Source organism: Palaemon carinicauda, chromosome 30, assembly GCF_036898095.1.
Source record: "Palaemon carinicauda isolate YSFRI2023 chromosome 30, ASM3689809v2, whole genome shotgun sequence".
NCBI lineage: Eukaryota > Metazoa > Arthropoda > Malacostraca > Decapoda > Palaemonidae > Palaemon > Palaemon carinicauda.
This window is the reverse complement of record NC_090754.1, coordinates 93,896,680-93,915,070: the sequence shown is the minus strand read 5'-3', so window position 1 is coordinate 93,915,070 and position 18,391 is coordinate 93,896,680. Positions and strand designations below refer to the sequence as shown.

The 18,391-nt window shown below is 47.6% G+C and overlaps 1 protein-coding gene and 1 long non-coding RNA gene across 2 annotated transcripts in view; one reads left to right on the top strand and one right to left on the bottom strand.

Moving 5' to 3' along the window:
* Positions 1 to 18,391, top strand: part of LOC137623356 (uncharacterized) — a 547,933-nt gene that overhangs the window by 95,301 nt on the left and 434,241 nt on the right. The gene's annotated exons all lie outside the window — the stretch shown is intronic.
* LOC137623868 (uncharacterized) overlaps positions 1 to 18,391 on the bottom strand; it is a 55,643-nt gene that overhangs the window by 36,510 nt on the left and 742 nt on the right. The window contains exon 2 of the long non-coding RNA XR_011040663.1: positions 5,390 to 5,541. This is a non-coding gene — a long non-coding RNA (uncharacterized lncRNA). The remainder of the gene's footprint in view (positions 1 to 5,389; positions 5,542 to 18,391) is intronic.

The window sequence follows — 18,391 nt, the reverse complement described above, 5'->3', positions numbered from 1 at the left end:
GCATCAAATCCGGAGGGAGGACGAGAAGATCCACTCCTTTTCGTAGGATCTCGTCTGTCACCCACCACTGGAGATCCGTCAATTCTGCAGGTCCCATGGGGATCTGGATGTCCGGGGAATCGTACCCTTGATTCCACCGGGACTTGAGTCGCCACTGGAGGGATCTCCTCCTGAGGCGACCGTTAGGAACCAGACGAGCCAGCGATGAAAGGTGACCGAGGAGACGTAACCACGATTGGGCTGGAAGTTCTTCTCGTCTGAGAAAAGGCCTTGCGACCTTCCTCAGCCTTGCTATCCTGTCGTCTGATGGGAAGGCTTTGTGGAGATTGTTGTCTATAATCATGCCTAGGTATACCAGTCTTTGAGTGGGAAGCAGTGAGGGCTTCTCGAGATTTACCATGATCCCCAGATCTTGGCAAAGTCTCAGAAGTTTGTCTCAGTGTTAAAGAAGGGATGACTCCGAGTCTGCTAGGATTACCAGTCGTCTAGATAAAGGAGGAGACGTATGCCAATCCTGTGTGCCCAAGATGATATTAGGGTGAAGACTCTGGTGAAGACCTATGGTGCTGTGGAGAGACTGAAGCACAGCACCTTGAAGTGATACTTTCTGTTGTCTAGGCTGAATCTTAAGTACTTCCTTGAAGAGGGATGGACTGGGATCTGGAAGTACTCGTCATTTAGGTCCAGTGTGCACATGAAGTCTTGTGGTCTTACTGCTAGTCTGACCGCGTTCGCAGTCTCCATACTGAACGGAGTTTGTTTGACAAACTTGTTCAGAGCTGAGAGGTCAATGACTGGTCTCCAGCCTCCAGACGCCTTCTTTACAAGAAAGAGTCGACTGAAGAAGCCTGGAGATTCGTCGAGGACCTCTTGGAGAGCGCCCTTCTTCAACAGGATCTGGACTTCTGCCCGAAGGGCTTGCCCCCTTGCCAATCCCATGGCAAGGGAGCTCAATGACACTGGATTCATTGTCAGGGGAGGTAGAGATGTTATGAACGGGACGCAATATCCTAGACTAATCACAGAGATTGTCCAGGAATCGGCACCGAGATGCTTCCACCTGTTTGAGCAACTTTGTAGGCATCTCCCCACTGGTGGACATGCAGGGGGACTGCCTATCCTAGCGTTTGCGGCCACGGCTGCTCCCTCCAAGATTCTTGCCTCCCCTGGAGGACTTTTTGTCTTTCCTTCCTTTGACAGGAAAGGGCTTAGACACCACGGTCTTCGCTGCTGTCGTCGTTTTAGCGGTCTTGACAGGATGGGACTACTGTGGTGCTGGAGGCTTATAGGGCTTAGATGTTAAAGCCCTATGAAGGAGGGAGTCTTGATGAGACCACCTCCACCTTTCAGCGGCCTGTTCCACATCCTTAGGCTCAAACAAGATGGATCCGTCTAGAGAGGAATGTCTGAGCCTATTGATCTCGGTGCTAGGGACCTTCTGATGAAATCTCTCAGCTACTGCATCCCGACGTTTCAGAATGGTATTTGCCCACAAGTTCGAGACTTGGTGGGCCAGAAACTCGATCGTGCGAGTACCTGAGAGAAGAAAGGTCTCCATAGCTTTCCTGGTACGTTCTTTGGAGAAATCCTCAGAACGTATCAGGATACCTAAGGTCCCCAACCAGATGTCGAGCCACGAAGTGGCTTGCATAGCGCACTTCGCAACTTTCTCCTGGTTAAGGATCTCGGTTGCCGAGAATGAGACCTGCCGGTTGGAGAGTCTCTCAAGAGGGACTCCCCTGGTAAGCTCTTCCAGAGAGGTGAAGGGGAAGAGCTACACAAGGCTCCTTAAGGATCTCGAAGTACCTCCTATGCTGTACGCGAGGAGGTGGAAGGAGCTTGTTGGTGGCACTGGAACGGTTGGAGGAGGACATCTCGGAGAGCTGTAGAGAGATCTTGTCCCTGGTACTCTTAACCCCCTGAAACCAGGGCAGTGCTGCATTGGTCTTGGAGGGTTTCTAAGTACCAGAGACACGGTCCAAGACCATGTCCTTACCCTCTCGAGGAGAGATCTCTGGGTCGGAAAACCCGTTGAGAGCCCTCATTAGAGTCAGAACTTGCCAAAATGAATGTTCTAGCTCTTGCTGGTCTCCTCCTGATGTAGGACTTGCAGCGAAGTCTCCTGTCCCCAAAGGCTCTTCTTGGGGAGAGTCACGGACGTTCTCCGAGTGGCTACCTGGCTCCATCCTAGTCCTAGTAGAGGACTTCGGTAATGTTTTAGAGTCCTTAGATTCCTTCCTGGGAAGGATGTAGGACTCCAACATTGACGAGGATGGCATGTTCCTTTCAGTCCCCACGTGAGGAGACATCTCGATGCGAGGAGAGGTTTCCCTCATTGGTGCAATGGGGGAAAGTCTCTCCTCGCGTGATTTCCCTGAGGACAGAAAATCTTCGTCCGAAAGGGAAGGAGAGACAGTCTGGGGGAAAGAATGAACCTGCCTCGAAGGCTTGCGTGGAGTCAGTTTTGCCCTTGGAGAAGTTACCGCGTCTGGAACTCCTTTTTCTCTTCAAAGGGGTAGAAGCAGCCAAGAATCTGTGCCCCAATTCAGAGAAGACAGGCTTGAATGCCTGTGTTACGGCTCTGATCAGTGCACCGAACCAGGGCTGTTGGCTGACAGACGCGCTGTCAGACATACCCCTTGAAGGGACAGGGATTGAAGGATCCCTAAGAGGAGTTCTCATAATTGGTGGGTTTGCCTGAAAAGGCTTTGGGAACCTGGACCCCTCTAGATGTTTTCCTTCTCCAACAATGTGCGCTGGTATGCGCTTGCGGGGAGGGGAATGCGGGGGAGGGGAATGCGGGCGATGGTGACCTTGTCGTTCGTAGTTCAGCAGTCTCGCGCGCCGGAGGATATTGACGCTGGCGCGAGGGAGAGTAATGGTGCTCGCGCGAGGGAGAATACCGGGAATCGCGCGCAGGAGACTGCGGGCGTGCTTGTGGGAGACTGATGGCGCACAGTAGCACATGCGGGAGACTGTGGGCGCACAGGAGCGTGTGCGGGAGACTGTTGGCGCGCACGCAAGTGAGAGTATTCGCGCGCAGGATCAAGGCGTGAGTGCGCGGGCGAGAGTTCGCGCGTGCCTGTACCAGATGTAGGGTGTGCGCGCGCAGGAGAAAGACCCCTAGCACGCGGGCGCGCAGTTGAAGCCTGTGCTGCTCGTGGACGTGCGTCAGAATGTGGGCGTGAATCCGTAGGAGAGGATGGGCGAGTGCTAGCTGGGCGAGCGAGCGTATCCTCGCGGATTTGTGCGGGCGATGGCGAGCGCTGGAACGTGGAAGAAGTCACTCTAGTTGACTTCCCAATAGTGCCCAGATCAGTAGATCGTGGGTTTGCTGGAGAAATAACTGCTGAGTGTGAGCGCTGGCGCGCAGGAGAGCACTAGCGCGTAGGAGAGCGCTGGCGCGCAAGAGGTTGACGGCGCGCAGGTGAGGGTTCTTGCGTAGTTGGGTGTGGGCGCGTATGCTTAGGCTCAGGCAAGGCCTGGCGCGCAGGAGAACGTGGGCGCGTATGTGCATGAGTGCGTGCATAGCGCGTAGAAGAGCTGGGCTCCTGTTGGGACGTATGTGCGTGTTGGCGCATACGCCCTTGATGACCTGTGTTAGGGTTTGTTGACGGGGCCTGACGAGCTACTATAGCACGCTCGTCAGGTTTCGTTGGCGCATAGCGCGTATCTGGTTGGCGTGCCTTAGCGTGCACAGATGAAACCTTGCTAGGTTTATATAAGAACGGTGACGGCAGGTCGGCAGGTCTGTCGGGTGGAATGTCGACGTGTCCTTTAAAAGGACGACCTTCCACCGAAGGAGGTCGCTAACGATCTGCAGAAAGGTCCAGGACCAATGCAGGAACAGTGATCGGTGATTGATGTCGAGGCTCCTCTGCGAGGGACTGCATCGAAGATGTTGAACCGAAGAGGTACCTCCTCACCGCAGGTGAAGGAAGGCCTCTCTGGGGAAGAGGAAGGCGAGCCTTGCGACGAATGCACCCTCTGGGGGTCGTAGGGTCAGCGAGCTGACCTTCTGCAGTCCTCCGAAGAGGAGTCTCTGTGAGTGAAATCCCCGAGGGGAAGAAACACTAGCAAGAGAGACTGTTGGACTTAGTTTCTCCCTCGATGGTTAAACAGGAATGGGAGAAACTAAACCGTTAGCTACCATAGGATTTGAAGAGGCAGAGGTGATGGGTGATACCGCATTGGTTACCTCTGACACCACAACGTCGACAAGAGACAGAGGATCAACCTCTGTCCGTGACGGCAATTGCTTGACAGCGGCACCCAATCGGATGTAGTCAAGTAAAACCTACTTGGAGGGCAAACCCTCAAGCCCCAAAGAAGGACCAAAGCTGAAAAAGGGGTATTAGTGACATATCCTCCCTCGGGGGAGAGGTGGAGCTGCTTCGCTAGGGGAAGCAAAGTGATTTCTCGAGCCCCGAGTTTGGTAAACAGTACATCGGTCTACGCTACCACTCGACGGTCTCTCGAAAGAGACCGATCGAGTGGGAGCTTCGGAGGAGGTTTGGGCAACGGAAGAAGAGGCCTTGGGTTTTTCTCCTTTCAAAGAAACCTTCGAAGGAGAAATATCCCGTTTGGACTTCTTCTTCCGTCGTCGCGAAAACCTCTCCCACTGGGAGGTAGAGCACTCCCTGCACTCACTACACCTGTTATTGCTATCACACTGTTGGCCCCTACAAGAAGGGCAATGGGCAAGAGGATCGGTCTCGACCGCCGACATGAATGTTCCACAGGGGCGGCCGGGAAACCCAGGGCAGGTGCGCATAATCGCAGAGGCCAACTTCACACACAAAACTAGAAAAGAAAAATAAAAAAAAGCATTAAATGGCTGCCAAATGACAGCGAGGATGAAAGCGGACAGGTCCGACTACCATTCGAGCTGAGAGCAAAGTGAGCTCAAGCACAGGAGTGTGAGAAGGGGGGGGGGGGGGGGGAGGAATAGCAAGCTACCCTCCCCTACCCCCGCTAACTAGCAGTGTGGGTAGTAAACCTTCGTTAAAAATGAATGGCTTGTCATTTCAGCTACGCCGAAAGTAATACCCCCTTATTAAATAGCGTGGTTTGTATTCCAGTTACGGAACAAATAAGTCTTTATAGTTTATGAAATATCTGCTTTGATGTTACTGTTTTTAAAATATTAAATTTCAATTGTTCATGTTTGCTTGTGAACAACTTTATGGCCACTCATAGAGAAGTGATTCAATTTTGAAAGTCCTACGTCCAAGGTTAACGGTAAAGGTAAATGTTAAAGGTTAAGGTAAAGGTCAAGAAATAAGCTGCCATGGCGGAGGTCTGTGCTCTACTGAGCGCCCCTCTATTTCACTCTTCTTTTACCCGAACTGATGTTAGTGTTTAGAAAATTACTTGCATTTCAACTCACCTTAATTTTTAAGTTTTAAAATCCATTCTCGTTAGGCTCTACTTTCACCTCATTTTCAACTTCTGATATTCCTCCATTTCCTTCAGTTGAAAGTAACGCAATTTAAATGTCTTATTCGCCATAGCAGTTTGCTTGTAAACCGCTATACACACCTGGAAGAGAAAATTTCACTATTTATAATCTAAAATTGTAAACAGAATGTAAACAGTTATCAACATCTGTAAATATTAAATCCTGCTTTTTTTATAATCTGAAAAAAACTTAGAAGTGAAAGCATATTTCACAAAAGAAAGCATTAATGTTATGATAGTTTATCTCTGCACTACACGACTTCTCACAATCTTCTTAGGGAATTTACGAATTGCCTAACTATAAGCTAATTGATCAAGTATATAACAGACATTATGAATGTCATAAGTTCTCCTTCATAAAAATAAACTAGATTAGCATTTCTTTGTTGGGGGGAAAAGGGAAAACTCCTTATTAAACATCTTAGTTTACTTTCATACAGTGCTTTCTGAAAGCAGGAATGAGTATTTCACCTTTGAAAGTTAAAGGGCTGGTTGCTCAGAAACTCTCATAAGGATATGAAGAAAAGTGGAACAGCTTTTGTGCTAAAGTAAATCTGTAACGGGAACAAGAATGTAAAAGGGCTGGTTGCTCAGAAACTCACATAAGGATATGAAGAAAAGTGGAACAGCTTTTGTGCTAAAGTAAATCTGTAACGGGAACAAGAATGTAAAAGGGCTGGTTGCTCAGAAACTCACATAAGGATATGAAGAAAAGTGGAACAGCTTTTGTGCTAAAGTAAATCTGTAACGGGAACAAGAATGTAAAAGGGCTGGTTGCTCAGAAACTCATAAGGATATGAAGAAAAGTGGAACAGCTTTTGTGCTAAAGTAAATCTGTAACGGGAACAAGAATGTAAAAGGGCTGGTTGCTCAGAAACTCTCATAAGGATATGAAGAAAAGTGGAACAGCTTTTGTGCTAAAGTAAATCTGTAACGGGAACAAGAATGTAAAAGGGCTGGTTGCTCAGAAACTCTCATAAGGATATGAAGAAAAGTGGAACAGCTTTTGTGCTAAAGTAAATCTGTAACGGGAACAAGAATGTAAAAGGGCTGGTTGCTCAGAAACTCATAAGGATATGAAGAAAAGTGGAACAGCTTTTGTGCTAAAGTAAATCTGTAATGGGAACAAGAATGTAAAAGGGCTGGTTGCTCAGAAACTCTCATAAGGATATGAAGAAAAGTGGAACAGCTTTTGGGCTAAAGTAAATCTGTAACGGGAACAAGAATGTAAAAGGGCTGGTTGCTCAGAAACTCTCATAAGGATATGAAGAAAAGTGGAACAGCTTTTGTGCTAAAGTAAATCTGTAACGGGAACAAGAATGTAAAAGGGCTGGTTGCTCAGAAACTCATAAGGATATGAAGAAAAGTGGAACAGCTTTTGTGCTAAAGTAAATCTGTAACGGGAACAAGAATGTAAAAGGGCTGGTTGCTCAGAAACTCACATAAAGATATGAAGAAAAGTGGAACAGCTTTTGTGCTAAAGTAAATCTGTAACGGGAACAAGAATGTAGATTCGACAGAATGCACTGATAACCGTTAGTCAGCTGCAGCTATCGGGGAAACTTCAATAACATTCTTCTTCCTTACAGCCCTTGTACATTATGATTTACCAACTAATTATCTATAATATTAACCCTTTTACCACCAAAAGACGTACTGGTACGTTTCACAAAAGCCATCCCTTTACCCCCATGGACGTACCGGTACGTCCTTTCCAAAAAAATGCTATAAAAATTAGTTTTTCATATTTTTTGATAATTTTTTAAGAAAATTCAGGCATTTTCCAAGAGAATGAGACAAACCTGACCTTTCTATGACAAAAATTAAGGCTGTTAGAGCAATTTAAAGACAATATACTGCAAAATGTGCTGGGAAAAAAATAACCCCCTGGGGGTTAAGGGTTGGAAATTTCCAAATACCCCGGGGGTAAAAGGGATAAAGAAGTCAGCTGAGAGAGTCGGTCTTAGGTCTGTATAGCTGGCAGCTGGAAACAGAGAGCTCAGTGTCTTGTCGGGTGGGTGGGCTTCCTTGCCACCTGGAACTAGTCACTTCATTAAAGTTTTTTATATCCAAATCCAGTTTTACCGGAAGCATATTCCTATCAAAGAGTTTGTATTTGTGTAAAAACAAATATCAAAGTTTACATGACTACTCTAAATAACAATGAATAAACCTGATATTCTACACGATAATGATTTATTGAAATAATTATGGAAGAAATAATGAAGTAAACTCCAATAAGTAAGGGTCAACTCAAGTTATTGCAAGGGATGGATACAGTAGATGCAACTTTTTTTTCTGCAGTGAGACACACTGGAGAAGCAGACGAGACCAGAAAGGACTACACTTGATATTATTAGATTTGGAAAAAGTAAATGACCAAGTACTAAGGCAAGAGGTACGGAGATAAATGAGAGAGAAGGCAATTTCTGAAAAGTATGTTAAAGCAGTACAGGATGAGTATATAAAGGCAACCTTAAAGATAAGAGCGTGGGAAGTACAGAAAAGTTGCGGGTGTGGAATAGCTCTTAGTCCCTACAATTTTGACCTTGTGGTGGACATCATAACATCAGGCGTAAGAGAAGAGATCCCCTAGAGTACATCCTTTTCTCCTAATTTTATTTGGGCAAACTCAAAAGCTAGAAATATGGAGCAAGCACTTGAAGATCAAGGCATTAGATAAGCATGAAAAGACATAATTTCTATGAATGGTAGAAGGAAAACAGGATACACTGATAGCGGCCTGCAGAAGCTTGTGTGTGAGTGGAACTGACAGTGTGGTTTGTCTTTAACATAGGAACTAGAGTACAAAACCTATTGTTCTTAAGACTTACCTAATACCTTCCCTCACCATGGTATTGGGGACGTAACAAAGTATTATTCTATTCTTAGGAGGCACAAGCGACGTGAGGTCAGCTATGCTGAGGCTTGCGGAGCTGTTTTCCCCAGAGGGGAAAAAGTGAAAGGAAGAAAGGGTCCAGTTATTCTTACTCATTCACCACAGACTAACCCGGGTAACCTCAGCCCTCAACCCTCTGCTACTTGTCCATCATGGAGCCTGAGGTGTATAGACCATTTGTTGTGCGACCACCGCACGACCAATGGAAAACGTCTGAATGTTCCTGTGGGGTCTAGATTGAGAGCAAACACAATAGCCTTCCAATCCTGGAAGGAAAGGAAATCCTTGTGGGGAGAGCGCTGGCGTGCAGGAGATCGTTGGCGCGCAGGAGATCGTTGGCGCGCAGGAGAGCACTGGCAGGTAAGAAAGCGCTGGTGCGCAGGAGATCATTGGCGCACAGGAGAGTGCTGGCATGCAGGAGACCGAAGTTGCGTGGGTGCACGCTGAGGTTCGGTGAGCTCTGTTGCACCGGCGATCGTAGATTGGCTGGTGAGCTGGCAAACGTGGCTCTCTGTGGCGAGGTTGCGCTGGTAGGTCGGCAGGTCAGCTGGTAGGACGATCAGGAACTGCGATGTGGCCTTCGGAAGGGCAAACATCCACCGATGGAGATCGCGAACAATCCACAGAAGAGTCCAGGACTAGCTACAGCGTCGTCAGAAGGTCCATGAACAGATGACGCCCATGAGGGCCGGTGGACCAGCAAGCTGACCTTCAGCAGTAGCAATCCTCCGAAGAGGAGTCTCTATGAGTGGCCCCTCTCGCGAACGAATGAGGTGATCACTTCGCAGGAGAGATTTGCCTAAGACTAGGCTCCACCCCCGAAGGAAGAGAGATTCAGCAAGAGGGGAGCGTAGTCTAGGCGAAGACAGCAACAACAGTCGGAGTCGATGAAGTGATGAAGATGCAAGAAGTTCTCCCTCAGAAGGGAGAACAACCTCACACATAGGGAGGAAAACTCTCCCTCGGAAGGGAAAGTTGTCCAACACCTGGAGGCGAACCTCCTGGTAGCGCTCTAAGATGATCTGACAAGAGCGCTACCTGAGGAAGCGTAGCCGGAGCTAGTTCCTTGAAGATGAAATGCTGATCAGGTGTTGCCACGGGCGTACTTCTAAGAGAAGGGATGACGCCCATGACGACGTCCTCTGAGGGACGGTAGTGACAGTAGATTCCTCAGGCATGAACAGAACAGCTCTGCTTCATCGGCACTCTTAGTCGAACAAAGAAAACTGCATCGCTAACTGAGAAAATATAAAATACATTATGTAACAGAAAATTCCCTCGGGATTAACACCTGGTCCGTGATGGGAAGGGAGACCACCAAGGGAACAAACATAAAATAAGTACTGTGCCCTCCCTTCCCCAGTCGAAATCGACGACAGAAGGGGAGCGGAGAGGAACTGTAATAAAACAAGAATTACAATCATTTAAATCAGCTAAAAATATTCACTAATAGGAAGAACCACTGATCCTACGAAGGGAAGTGTTCCCCACGGAGAAGAAGCTGAAAAGTTAAATTACAAACAATTATAATTTCACTCAAATAATTGAGAAAAAAATCGGAAGCGCAACCTAACCCGCGAACGGGAAAGGTGCTCCCCATGTTAGTACACTGTCGGAGGCCCATGAAAGGTGAACGGCCTTGAGAAGAGAAAGACCGTAGTCAATCTCTGAGAGGCCACACTCCCTTCGCTCAGTAATCCATATGTTTCCCGTAATAAGAGGGAAAGGCGAAGACAACAGTTGAACGAGGAGGGCCCAAACGATGACGATTCTCCTGCGGAGGCAGCCGAGTCGACGGTAGGTTTTCCGCGACGGGAAGACCGATGGACAAGGGGGGGGGAGGTTGGAAGGGAAGGTTCCCTGGCCTTGCGCAAGTGTCTTGAGAACCTGTCATATACGTATCACACGCACAGCACAAAGACTGAAAAGGAAACTTACAACATTTCTATATATATATACATAAACATTAAGAATGTTTTTATATATATAAATATATATATATATATATATATATATATATATATATATATATATATATATATATATATATATATATATATATATATATATATATATATATATATATATAGAAAAAGTAAGTTAAAAGACAAAAATCAATGGCAGTCCAAAATAGGCGAGGAGGAAGAGCGGATACAACCGGTCTCCATCCAAGCCAAAAGTAAAGTGAGCTAAATCACTGGTGTGTGAGAGGGAGCGGTAGCAAGCTACCGCACCTATCCCCCGCTAACTAGCGGTTTGGATAGTTAACCCTTGCTAAATTTTAATGGCTCGTCATTTCAGCTTCGCAGAAAGTAATACAGTACCCCTAAATAAATAGCGTAGGTTTGTATTGAGGTGCTTCTATATTTGTTATTTTGTTAATGGCGCTACATTGACACATAAAGTCATTACCTGTACTCACACCCAGAAAATTCTTTGCAAAGCATAAGCCTGATAGAAATTTTGTCACAACCAGAATCACCATAGGATAAAGTAATCCCATTGGATGTCTAGTTTGATTCGATAGGGGTACATCAAACTTCTGAAAATAAATCATCAATTACGTTGCGTCTAACCATCAATACGTCTAATAAGTCTCACCGTTTCCATGAAATGCAAGGCTTCTCTCAGGCCCAAAGTTGAGACTTTTAAGAGAACAACACTGCATCTCTGTGGGTTCTGCTTCATCCACCTGTTCTGGCGAATCTTCTATAACTATTAAAGGAAAAGGAGGAACAGGAGTTCTTGTTTTGAAATTACCCCGGAACTCTTTACTCTTTCCGGAATATCTTTTCATTGCCGACAATAGTGGCAGCAGAGATTCCTGGCGAAATGAGACCATCCCCCTAATGACGTCATAGCCAATCAGATTGTCTCCCGCATTAACAGCGGTCACAGCACAATATAAGTTAGTATAGTTTGAAATTTGTAAGGAGATCTATTGTATAGTCTCTGATGTGTGAGCAGAGGCTACAGATGGAGATTGATCATAATTTGAAATATTACGATCAGGTGAGACCTGGTCGGAATAAGGTACTGGCAACAAAGGTTTGGCTTCCTTTTCAGCCAAGGCATAGTAATAAGTTGAATTCTGTAATCTATCCTCATATCTGTGATAATCAGGACCTTCTAAGCAATCCCACCAAAATTCCCTTAGTCTCCGACGCTTATGAGCTGGTTGGTCATGAGAATAAGTAGAAGGGTCAACTCTAGGGAAAGGAGTAAAGTACCGGGTATATGGTTCAGCACTCCTTTTCTGATGAGTTAGTCTAACCTGTAAAACCAACGATTCTTCATTAATATATGTTGGTCTTGACCTGTGAATAACTGTGGAATGATTGCCTAGCTTCCTTGAAGATGGCAAAGATCTAGAAGCTGGGGAATTATCATTATGTTGCATGATCATAAGTGTTTTAGGAACACGCAAAATGGGAGAAGTACGTTCGGTTTGAGAATGTGTATTGTTGCCGGTACGTCCGATGGCGCTACCACACAGGAACGTAATGTGTATGTGTGTAAACAGAACATGCACACAGAACATGCAACTGAAAGATCTCGTCTAGCCGAGCCACAATGGAAGCGAGATAGAGACGACAGAAAACAAGATTAAATATGACAAATTCGTAGATAATTTGTATTTTTCCTAACTATACAAACCTTAGCTATTTATTAGGGGTTATACTTTCGGCGGAGCTCAAATGACGAGCCATTAAAATTTTGCGAGGGTTAACTACCCACACCGCTACTTAGCGGGGGTGGGGGGGTGGGGGGGGGGCTTGCTACCACTCTCGTTTACACACCTTTGATTTAGTGACTTTGCTTGAAGGTAGGACTTCAAGTGGGATAGGGATGGCGGGCAAGTTTGTATAAATAGCTAACGTTTGTACAATTAGGAAAAATACAAATTATCTACGAATTTGCCATTTGTTCCGTAACTAGAATACAAACCACGATATTTATTAGGGGTGATTCACCCATTAGGAAGGGTGGACGTCCCTGCCAATCTGGCTTTTGGCTTTGCCCGGGGACTCCTTATCTGAGTATGTTAGTACTCAAAAATAAGGAGTCCCTGCCCTTGCTAAAACCTTGCTACGCAAGGTCCGCGGCCTACGCAAGCTGTGTGTTGAGACATGCAGAAGGGTGACTGTCTAGGTAAAGATATTCCAAGTCTATATAGGAAAAACCTGATGTAATCAAGACTTCCCCAATACCACCTTGCCAGGGTATGGGGACGCAACAGTATTAGCTTAATACTAGGTACACAAGGGAGCATGGTTTACCTGCAGTGGTTTGAGGTCAGCTTATGCAGAGAACCCAGGATGCTGCTTTCCCCAAGAGAGGGTAGGATGAAGAAAAGAATAATAGCCAGTCAAATCTTTTCCTTTACGCAGACTAAAACCGGGTAACAGTGCCCTCAACCTTCTGCTACTTGTCCAATAAGGAGCTTGAGGTATACAATCAGCTGTCGTGCAGCCACCACCGGACCGATAGAGATCTTATCGAGTTCCTGTGGGTCACGTCTTGCAGGATAAAGGTTGTGAAAGTCACCTGGAGCATTCACATCCTTTCTTGTAAAACCAGCATCACAGAGTAATCTGCTAAGAAGGACCAGGGGCATAGCTATGCCCCTGACACTGTGAGTCGTCATGTCGAGATGATATTTTGGTGATCCTCCTCTAGTCTCTCCCAGTGCTGATGACAAGAGAAGGGACCCGGGTAGGCTGTTGATGTTTTCTTTAGGTAAAGTCTCATACCTGATCCTGGGTACAGTAACAGATGATCTGGATCGTCCGTTACCGAGTGGAGACTTGTGTAGATCCGTCACCTCTGGAGACTGTGTCTGGCGACATACTTAGGGACGAAACTGAACATTGTCTTTCGCCCTTCTCAATAATGGGCGATGTTGAAAGAGACACCATGAAGTTCCTTGACTCGTATGGTTGCCGTTCGAGTGTGTAGGAACATTGTCTTCTTAAATCAGAAGAAAATTTGTTGCCTGGTGAAGTGGAACATAAGGAGGTCTCTTTAGAGATCGGAGAATCTGAACCATGTTCCGAGAGGAACGTCTCAATTCCGACTGGAGAAAGGCAAGTTGTAAGTCCGTATGAGTTAGAAAAGGTCTATCGATGAGAGGATGTCCCTTTCTTTCAGTTTGAAGGTGAAGGATCAAGGTTGAGTGATCATCTTTACCTGTCGAAACTAAATAAGGGTTCTTTTCCTCTTGTATATACTCAAGGATTCCGCTATTGCTGGAATAGAGGTATCGAGTTGAGACCAGGACAGGGCTGCACTGGTCTTTGAGGGTTTCTGAGTACCAAAGATGCGGTCTAAGACCGTGTCTTTGCCCTCTCGAGGGGGGATCTCTGGGTCGGAAAACCCATTTAAAACCCTCAGAACCTGCCAAAATGCATGCTCTGATTCTTGTTGGTCTCCTCCTGCTGTAGGACTTGCAGCGAAGTCTCCTTCTATCCCCAAGAGCTCTTCTTGGGGTGAGTCGCGGACATTCCCTGAGTGGCTGGCTGTTTCCGTTCTAGCCCTAGTGGAGGACTTTGGCAGAGTTTTGGAGTCTTTGGTCTCCTTCTGAGGAAGGAGATAAGACTCCAACATCAAAGACCTGTGTGTCATGTCCCTCCTGGTCTCAGATTGCGGGGAACTCTCCGCGTGAAGAGAGGTTTCCTCCATCGGTGCGATGTAAAAGTCTCTCTCCTCGCGCAGTTCCCTTCGTGACGGAAGGTCTTCATCCGACAGGGAGGGAGTCTCTCTCTGAGAAATTGGAGGAACCTGTCTTGATGGTCTGCATGGAGTCACCTTCGCCCTCAGGGAAGTGACCCCGTTAGAAACTCCTCTCTTCCTCTTCAAAGGGGTAGAGGAAGCCATGGTTCCGTGTCTTAGGTCTAGAGCTATAGGTCGCTCTGATGAGCGATCAGACAGGACTGACTTGAAAGCCTGTGTTACGGCTCTGGCTAAGGCATTGAACCAAGGCTGCTGAATGATGGATGCACTGTCAGACAGATCCCCAGAAGGGAAAGGGACAGAAGGTTCCCTACGAGGAGTCACTGTAATAGGTGTGTCTGCCTTAGAAGACAGTTTAGGGATCTTGAACCCTTCTGCTTGTTTTTGTTTCCCTTCTCCCGCAGTGCGCGCTGGTATGCGTTTGCGGGAACGGGGAATGAGGCGATGGCGACCTTGATGGGTGAGGATTTTGCGCTCGTGCCTGTTGGTGTGCTTGCTCGCGCGCGGGAGAATATTGGTGATCGCGCGCGGGAGAATATTGGTGATCGCGCGCGGGAGAATATTGGTGATCGCGCGAGGGAGAATATTGGTGATCGCGCGAGGGAGAATATTGGTGCTCGCGCACGGGAGAATGCTGGCGAGCGCACGCGCAGGAAAATCTTGGCGCGTGTGCGCAGGGGAGAGTGTTGGAGCGTGTGCTTAGGTGAGAGTTGGCATGTGCGCGTCTCTGTGCATGCGGGCGGGAGATAGTTGGCGCGGAGGTGAGCGCGAATGTTCAGGAGAGCGCTGGGGCGCCGGTGAGAGTTGGTGCGTAGGTGAGGGCTGCAATATGATTGCTGTCTCACCTACAGACTTGAGCGCTGGAGAATGATGGTGTGCAGGTATTCATTGGTGCGTGGGCGATGAAGGATGCACATGCTGGCGCGCAGGAGAGCGCTAGTGCGAAGAGGAAGGCGAGCCTTGCGACGGATGTGCCCTCTGGGGGCCGTTGGATCAGCAAGCTGACCGTGCGCTGCAGCAGTCCTCCGAAGAGGAGTCTTTATAAGTGAACTCCCCCGAGGGAGAGAAACCCTTGCAGGAGAGACAGACGTTGAATTTAGTTTCTCCCTCGGAGGATGATCAGGAACGGGGGAAACTAAGTCGGCAGCAACCGCTGTAGAGTCTGGATTGGCAGAGGAGATGGATGAAACCGCATGAGACACCTCTGACACAACCACGTCGACAAGGGCCAGGGGATCTACCTCTGGCGGTGACGATGATTGCTTAACAGAAGCACCCATACGGATGAACTGCAACAAGGCTTCCTTAGAGGGTGGACCCGTAAGCCCCAAGGAAGACCAAATCTGTAAGAGGGAAGTTAGTGACAAGGCCTCACCTGGGGGGAGAGGTGGGGCTGCTTGGCTAGGGGAAGCAACATCATCTCTCGAGACCCAGGGTTGGTTGATAATAACTTGGTCTACGCTACTACTCGACAGTCTCTCGTAAGAGACCGAACGAGTAGGAGCTTCGAAGGAGGGTTGGGCGACGGAAAAAGAGGCCTTGGGTTTTTCTTCCTTCAAAGAAACCTTTGAAGGAGAAATATCCCGCTTGGACTTCTTCCGCCGTCGCGAAAACCTCTCCCACTGGGAGGAAGACCACTCCCTACACTTATCAACACTATCACACCGATAACTTCTGCAGGCAGGACAAATATCATCCAACTGTTCCTCCCGGGAGAAAACCTCATCCGGCTCTTCCTCTGAAAATTCAGCCGCTCCATTTGTGCCCTGTTCAGAGAGGCGGTGTTCCTGTGCAGACGCGTCAGCGCTGACATGGGTGCGCTTGCGCTGTTCAATATTCCCATCCGTCTGACAATCACTAGCCTTGCGTTTGTTGTCACGATCGGTTTGTGAAATAGTATCCAACTGACGCGAGGCGACCACAGTCGACTGACGTGTAGCGTCATGGATTGGCTGATGCGTGGAGTCATGGGTTGACTGCCGAGTGCCGTCGCGGGCAGACTGACGTGCGGTGTCATGGGTAGTGTCTGGCTGACGCTCCGCCGTGTCATGGGTTGACCGACGCGTAATGTCTGTCTGCCGCTGATGCTGATGCTCTGCAGTGTCATGGGTTGACGGTGTGTGTTGTCACGCTGACGCGTAGCGCCTATCTGCCGCTGATGCTGATGCTCCGCAGTGTCATGGGTTGACGGCGTGTGTTGTCACGCTGACGCGTAGCGCCTGGCTGATGCTGACGCTGATGCTCCGCAGTGTCACGGGTTAACTGGTGCGTGTCGTCACGCTGACGCTCCGTATCGTGTCCGCTTCTGTCCTGCCGCTTAGTGGCCTGCTCCGCTACTTGACGAACGTCGTCACGTTTGGAAGACTGACGATCGGCGGTATGCGTGATCGATTGATGTTGAGAAGCAGAACTCTGACGAGATGCATCCACCTCAACCTGCCGTTGAACACTGCGACTGGGAGATCACCTGTGCGATAACGCGTCAGCACCGGAGACAACAGGCCGCCTGTGCGACAACAGGCCGCCTGTGCGACAACAGGCCGCCTGTGCGACAACAGGTCTAAAACAGAAGACTGACGCCCAGCAGCACTGCCAACCGCAGGACGATAAGACTGCATAAGCGACGAGAGTTGTTGCTTCATGCCCAACAACATAGACCATTTGGGATCATCTTTAGACGATACGTGTGCCACCTCTTCCAATGCGAATTCGCCTTCCTCATCGCTTCCAAACCGCTCCCCACTTTCGGGAGACGAACACCAGTCTGATGGAAGCGGCGGAGCATGAACCGTAACACCAGAACCGGGGATCAGCTCCGAATCTGAGTGTACCAAACCTTTATCCATTTCGGAACCCACGTCACAGCGCTTCGTAGGCGAACACTCATCAAGGGACCGAAAACGCTCAGGTGTATCCCAATGGCTACAGCCTGGTTGTTGCGGAGAGGAATCGCGCCGTTGTTCCACTGCGTGCGCTTTTCTCTTAAGCGGTCTAGAGGTTTGACGCCAGACCTCATCACGTGAGCCTTCATCCGAAGAAGAAGATAAAGCATTAACCTCACCTTTCCTGCGGTGAGGGTGAGCGACCTGTCATACGACAGCAGGAACGCTCGAGGGGACGTCTGCGCGATTGATGACGCCTCTCGTTCCCTTTCGCCGTTCGACGTAACTTCTCCCATGGGTTTGGGAGCTTGACAGAGGTCTTAGGCTAGGCGAACGACAGGATCGCACAAACACACCCTCCACAACACTGAACACATTAGCCGAACTTTTCACACTTGATAGGTCGTTTGTGAGACCACTTTTAAGTAAATTAATTTTGGACATTATTTGCTTCTTGTCCGCTGCTAACGATTCAACTCTCACACCGAGAGCTTGAATAGGGGACAACATATCCTTCCTCGTAGGTTCCTTCGGTTCCTGATCTACCACTACGGGGTAAGGAATAGGATCAATGACATTGGATACAGGTAATTCTACAGAACGAGAAGAACTGCGTCTAATTCTGCCTCTCTCTAATCTCTGAGTATAGCGATCATAAGCTAACCACTCACTTTCGGTTAAAGAACAACATTCTTCACACTGATCCCCAAAAGTACAAGTTTAACCCCTACATTTTACACAAATAGTATGAGGATCAATAGAAGCTTTAGGAAGACGAGTATGACATCCTTTAATACACTTCCTATATACAGGGGAGGGGTCGGCCATATAGAAAAGTTACGAGAGAGATCAAAACAACAACAAGGGTCAAAACTAACTTAATAAACCCAAAACAATAAAGATTTCAATGAAATATGAAAGAGAAACCACTAATGCGGAAGCCTAAAACCAAAAGACAGTGTACATCACCAAATAAACCGTCCAATCAAAGTAAGTTGCGAGCGAATTTCAATCGTTCCAGCCAGCAATGGCGGCAGAGAAGGTCTGAATTGGTTGGATTAGTTCGGCCTGTCTACCGCAAGGGCGCTAGTATACACCTGGCATATCTGCGATTGCCGCGAGATTTTGAATTTCTGCCGGGCGTCCAGGGACTTTAGCCATTCTTATATAACCAGCGGGTAAGTTTTAAGTTTAAAAATCTTTTTTAATGTTATTATTGTTTTTAAGATATTCTATTTTAATTGTTCATTACTTCTTATATCGTTTATTTATTTCCTTAAATGGCCTATTGTTCCCTGTTAGAGCCCTTGGGCTTATAGCATCTTGCTTTTCGAACTAGGGTTGTAGCTTAGCTGGTAATAATAATAATATTAAAACTTCAGATTCACAAATGTAAACAAAGTGAGATGATTCTTCT